General features: G+C 31.5%; 1 protein-coding gene across 2 annotated transcripts in view; it reads right to left on the reverse strand.

Annotated features, from left to right (window-relative positions):
- Positions 1 to 4,937, reverse strand: part of LOC106683754 (limbic system-associated membrane protein) — a 299,259-nt gene extending 294,322 nt beyond the window's left edge. For both annotated transcript variants that reach the window (XM_024359748.2, XM_067044681.1), the window contains exon 1: positions 4,679 to 4,937. The gene's annotated coding sequence lies outside the window, so the exon portion shown is untranslated. The remainder of the gene's footprint in view (positions 1 to 4,678) is intronic.
- Between the last annotated feature and the right edge of the window lie 1,870 nt (positions 4,938 to 6,807).

The raw sequence follows: 6,807 nt of genomic DNA on the forward strand, positions 1-6,807 counted from the left end.
TATATTGATTTGGAGAAAAAGGTAATTATTATTTTTGAAGAGATAAATAGGATACAGATTCGGTATTTAAATATGAAGAGAAGGGATATGAGAAAAGGCTAGAATAAAACACGTGGAAGGGGGAAGGGAGAATTTCATAAGGACAAAGAACAGCTGATGACATTTCTTGAAATCCTGTTGTCCTATAGAAAATGGTATAGAGGTCAGGAGTTGGAACGTGTGTAGTGAATAGCGGGAGTGAAGCACTGGCAGGATATGAGGGAGACAGAAATGGAAAAATATATTCATGAAGACACCGAGAAAGTATTGTCAAACGTTGAATTTTCAGAAAATCCCGAAAATAAATCAAATAAAGTAGTACATTAAGGTATATTGAAGTAAGTTTATTTTTGGGGTAAGAGGAAATTTGGTATTTTTCAGTGCTGAGCTGATAAATGGCTTCCCTATAAATTGCCACCATTAGAAAAGTCGGACACTTATTACTATAATTCTTGTACAGATACGGATTTAATTTTCTATCTTGATTTTTATAGTAAGCAGTGGTAGTTATTATTAAAGCAACAGAACATAAATCATTGAAGCTGGAGCTTTTTTTCAAATTGTTTACAATAACTTGATTGAATAGTAAGTTTATCGACCAAGTATTAATAGTAGTAATTGCAATGTTCCAGAACAGAGTGGAGAATCACAAGATTTCATATCTATTACTAACTTCCATAGATCCCTAAAATTTGTGATTTTATAGAAGATGAAATGGACAATCTATGTTGTGTTATATGTTGGGCCTGACCCTATGGCCTAATCGATTTCTCACGGATACAAAATTCAGACATCAGTTGAGGACGGACACAGATTTGAGCAGTCCTCAGTTCTTTAAAAGGTCTATAACAGGAAATTTAGGGGTGGGCGAATAGAAAACATCTCAACGATTCTCTCTACGCACTGTATACATCACACACACAGAATAAAATCTCAAGGAACATAAAGAATTATTAAATATTTTCCAGAACAAAGAAAAATTAATTACACTGAATGGTTAAGAGTTGAAGATAAAAACATTTTTGTTTTTATCACAATTTAAAATAGTAAATGGACTGTATAAAAAAAGCAATTTCTAATATTGATCATCCACTAAGACAAAGTAATTCAAAATGACTAACAAAAATGCTCTAGGTGTAGGAAAGAATGGCGGAAACCAGATAGACACACTATCATTATCCACTTTTACTGATGTTACTAGATTCTAGTACTTTATAATTTATAAAAATTTTTCCAATAGAAAAGAATTTGGAGATATAAATTTTATGAATAAAAAACATCTGTTTTAATCTTCAACTTTTTGACTATACGCTTCCAAATGGAATTTGAGACTGTTTTTTTTTTATATGGTTCCTACCACCAGAATTAAAACTGGTCTAGTAATCAATATCCACCAACTACTTTGATTTTTTGCTAACAGCAATCAACATATATCAACTAAGAATAAAAAAAACAAGCCTAAAAATCAAACAGTGACAAACAACAAAAAAACTAATCGTTTAAGGGACTATAACACTAAGTAATAAAACAAATTATAAAAAAAATTGTAATTTAACTAAATTACTCAATGTTAAATATCACTAAGAATAATATTATACCGTAAGTTTTTTATTTACAATACATTTACATGGAAATCCCACTCGAAACACTGTTGAGAAAACAAGGGATAGAGTTTAAGAACTGGCCATTTGCACATTCCGGACGAGGTTTAAGCCTCGGCTATATACCATCTTTACCAGCAAAAACTTAAACCCTAAGACCAATGTAATGGGGAAGGGATGGGATTTTGTTGATCCACAATAACAGCCGTACTAACCTCTAACGGAATAGAGGATTTGGTCCGTTTCGATCAAACCTCGAGCTCATGCAAATACTCTTGTTTCAACGGGTCCAAAAGGATAGTACCATTCGATCTCGTACTGGGAGTGACTTTAATGGGAATAGAGTTATGAACGGAGTTGGTATAAGTACGGTCAACTCTGAAGGGATCCGAGTTCAAAGCGCCTCTATTTGAACCAATGCCGTATTTAATTCTTTGTAAGTCACGTCTGTATACCAATCACTCTAAGGAAATGGGATTAAACAACCTTGAACCAAAAAAAGGACATCGGGAGGGGGGGAAGGGGAAGAGAGAAAATTTCCAGGCAATACAAAACTTCTTTAATTCCTGGTTTAGAGATTTTTTCGTATTCTTTGTGTATGATCAAATCCTTCAAACTGATTTAGCTCCCACAAAGTTGATGCCACAGTCAAACAACATTTTTTACAACCCCAACGCGCTAGACATCGTTTAAATACGGCTAAAAATGACTGTCGACAAATTGGACCTCAGTTCTAGATATATAGCTTTTGTTGCTAGACAAATAAACACAGATAGGCATTCCATGTTACAGCTTTCCTCGTTTCCCTAAAGTAATAAGTATGGGACCGGCATAATCCACTTTTGTTTGAGCAAACGGTTTCATCATCAAAACCCGACAAGCCTGGAGATCGGCCAGTTTTGGCATATTGGGTTTGGGATAAATTTTAAAGTCACATTACAAAATTTAAACAGTTTCCTAATACTGGCTAACATCCAATATTTTTGTCTCATCGGCAAAAAGAACTATATAAGGACCGGTTAGAAAATTGATGTTTGTAACGGGCCTGAAGGTGCAGATCAGTCGCAAGTACTAATTAACTGGGAAAGATGAAACGTAATAATAATTAAGATGAAATTTGTTTCGGGAGAACAGAGTTCACATTAGAATTTCAATGGATTTTAGATCATTTATTGAAATTTAACAGAGATTTCAAGTCGTTTAGTTTCCTTTTTCTTCGGTACGTAATAAACGTAAGTATCGTAACTGTTTGTCATCTAAAACTCTATCAGAAACGCTTATTACTAACAAACAATTATGATAATCTGGATTTCCCCCTGTTAATTATAGTAGCATATGCTAATTACAATATTTTGTTATATGATAGATAAAATCAACAATGTGTAACTAGTAGTTTTAATCAAAATATAATTCCTTTCCTTGTCAGTATGTCTCCGCTATGTATGCAGAGCACTGATCATTAAAATATAAATAACAAAAATGAAATAAAATATTGTAATATGCATGTTTGATTCCTTTAGGTCGTTCATTGACTATTGCGTTAACGATTCAAATTACAAGGCAAAGCTTCATGTGTAGAGTTAAAAATTTATTTGGGTTTAAGAGATCAAACAAAGTAAGTGGTCGAGGTCCGCAGTTGAAACTAAAATGTAAGAACATGATTTGAGACTGTGAATACAAGTTTATGAAAACTTAGGCCATTCGTTTTACCCCGCCCCCCCCCCTGCACTCTCCCGCCCAGTATAAAGAAAATTATCGCTACTCCACCAACTCGGGAGTTCTCAACTCATTTGCATACTAAGACACCTCTGAAAGTGTTATGGCTTTTTCAAATTGTCTCTGCCTCTTAAAAATTCAGAATAACTCAGGAAGCCAAAAAAAAAAAAAGAAATGATAAATCAAGTTAGGGGGGAGATTTCTACCTCTCACACTAACTTAACCGAAAATATTTCATACAGAAGAACGTTTAAATCGAGTTCATTGATGAGTTATTCTTTAAATTTAAACTTATCAATCCTCAAGATTAAGCAATATTGCGTTATTTATTATTATATTTTATTACCTTTAAAGTATACATATTTTTGACAATTTAATTTAGTTGCTTTTGGCACATCACAGTAATAAGTCACATAATGGGTAATTATAAATTTTATGTAATACATTCTAGGGATGAAATAAAAATACATATAATAGACGAATAAAAAAGCCATTTGTATAAATTGTTTTTAATGTTATGATTAATAAACTCCCTAACCACCCAAACCCACTAGTTTCTAACCTTGCTTCCTCTTCCATTCCTGGCAATCCTCCGAGGCGCCAGAAAAGAAGATGGCCTCGTGACCTTATATTGTAAACTGTTTTTAGAGTTCTACAACTGGGTAGTGTCTCTACATCCTGTATCATATCATTATGTCATTATGATCAAATTTACTGGTTGTATTTTTTTATACAGTTGTAAATATCAATAAATAAAATTTTAAAAAAAATGTTATGATTACACTTTCGTAAGAAACTGTTTTGTTTAGTTTTCGTTCTTTAAATAAACCATTTTTAGTTTTCTTTTTTAAATAGAATCCCATTTTTTTTTCATTGAAGATTAAAAAAATAAATATATTTTTTACTTTAATATATAAAGTAGTACGCGACTGCTGTTACTCAATTTTGGTAACTTATTGATATTTTTATATAAAAACGGATATAACATCCTTTCCCTCTCCTTTTTGATGATCTATAATTACATGCTTTTTAACTTACTGTAGGGATTATCTAAAGACATTGTATCATTGTGTTAAAAAAAATCCTGAAACGATAATGAAACTGTAAAAGGAAGAAAGATCTAAGAATGTTTTAGCTTATCCTAAAGTGGATTCGAATGAATTGAATAAAACTACGACAGATATCTGAAAAAAAGAAATCCTCAAATGTCTTCTAATGCGCAGAGATTGCCAAACGATTGGAATACATCTGAATAGATACAGCGAAAAGGATCTTTTAAATTAGTAAATTTGAATTATTAATAAATAATAAAGTGTAATTACGTTTGAGTTGTAGGTGTGGACGGTCTGGAATCTTTCATCTCCTGCGTATGTTGCAGCTCCAACCGTCAATAGGTTGTAGTCCTTCCGTCGGATCCAGGAGATCTAAAAAAAAAAAAAGTATTCATAACAACCAATATATGCAATATTTAATGAATAGGTATTACCCTGGTCAGGTCAGGTGATGTAAAAGATTTGGGTATTTTATTTGATTCAAATTTATTCAAAGAGCAAAACTGTTTTTCTTGAATAGTGGAACATCTTAAATTTAACAGGGTAAGGATATAAACATTTCAATATACATGTTTTTAAATATTAACGTCAAAATGTATTCTATTCTTCTAATATTGTGTATATCAGATTATTGTGTCTGTTAGAATTAAATTTAATAAATAAAAAAACAACAACATATTGCGCCATTGATTATCCCAGTATTTAAGAAAAAACATCTTCGAATTAAACAAGTTGTATATTCATTGTGAATTATAAATTATTTAACGCCAAGTCGATTAAGGACACAGAAATTAGAATGAAAGATGTGCATTGACAAAAATGGAAAAGAACATAAATAATTAGACATCAAAATTTTCATATTATTACAGAATTGATAGTTAAATTTTGGGATGTGGTTTTTATTTACTAAATCATGTTCTTTAATTTTTCTATTGTACGAAAAAATCGATTGAGTAGACACCATGTTAATGGACGTAAATATTTTATTTTTACTTATTTTAATTTGCAAAATTCTTATTTAAGAAATCGATATATTATTTTAATTGCTTTTTTGTCAATGAAATATATTATATTGTAAATAAGGACATTTACGTTAGATGTTTGTTTGTAACTACGACATTAAGCTCTGTTTATAATAAAGGATTGGCTGCATCGTCATATCTTTTTAAAGTAAGTCACCTTTAACAGTCACCAGCTCCTGCCGCATTATATCTCGCACTGTGCATGCTTACAACTACGATTTACAACTATTATACGTTACAGCCACTCTCCTACGGCTATCATCAACACCCAATGCCATTATCCTCAACAGGTCAGGTAGACATCTTTCGTTTTATCGAGCAGACGTCATTCATTTACTACCGATCATCAAGTTCTTTGTCGTTTTGTTAAAGAAGACTTTTGATTTGTTTAGTTCATAATAATTAATTCACACACACACACACATATATATATATTCATTCCACGAACCATTAGCAATAGTACTGAAGCATCTATGTAACATTTAGAAAATATTTTCTTTGTTTCGTAAAATAAGGATATGTATAATTGTCGTTATTAGGACGTAATCGCCAGAGTTTCTGTTTCGAATTATTATTGGCTTGATTCACACCTGGGTCAGTCAATATTAGATGCTCTATAGAAATTTAATAGAAGTCTTAGTGCGAATAAAAAAAAAAAAAAAAATCTCAACTAAAAATAAAAATGCTAAGGATGTTTTTAATCACATGTTATTAAAGTAACGACCATGAACAGCTTTAAATGATTATTACTCTACATTTAATTAAGTACTGACCCGTGAATGTTGTTTTGTTGTCCTACCGTTTGAATCAGCAGGTAATTATTAGTTGATATTTAGATCCGAATTTCGTGTAAATATAGGTTATTACCTTTTATCAGGTTAATTAGTTTCTTAAACATAAATGTTTAGACTAAGAAGGACTGCTGGGATATAGATTCATCAAAGTCTAACTTTGAGCAACATTTCCACAGGCCGTCGCCAGGAACCCCAGAAATAATAAAATCATCCAATAGAAACAATTGAACAAAACAAAGAAATAATATAACTTTCAATTATTTAAGCTTTGTTAACAGACTAACAGTAGTGAACCTTCCTAAGATCCCATCCTATTTTAATCATGTTTTTATCATTAATAGATCTCTATCATTAAATACTGTTCATATATTTGTTTACAGTAACCGCTAAAATAAACAACCAGTTTCAATATTTCATTTGCTCTGCACACTTACAAAACAAATGGTACTGTGTACTTGCGTCTTGTATACTCTGGTAAACACAGAAGAAATGGTTCGTGACATATATAGCTTTAAATGATAAAGAACTCACTCGAGACGGAAAGATAGCGAAACTTCCATCACAGTCACCACAATAAGCCATA

This window comes from Halyomorpha halys, unplaced genomic scaffold (genome assembly GCF_000696795.3).
Source record: "Halyomorpha halys isolate HHAL.00 unplaced genomic scaffold, Hhal_1.1 Scaffold513.1, whole genome shotgun sequence".
Classification (NCBI taxonomy): domain Eukaryota; kingdom Metazoa; phylum Arthropoda; class Insecta; order Hemiptera; family Pentatomidae; genus Halyomorpha; species Halyomorpha halys.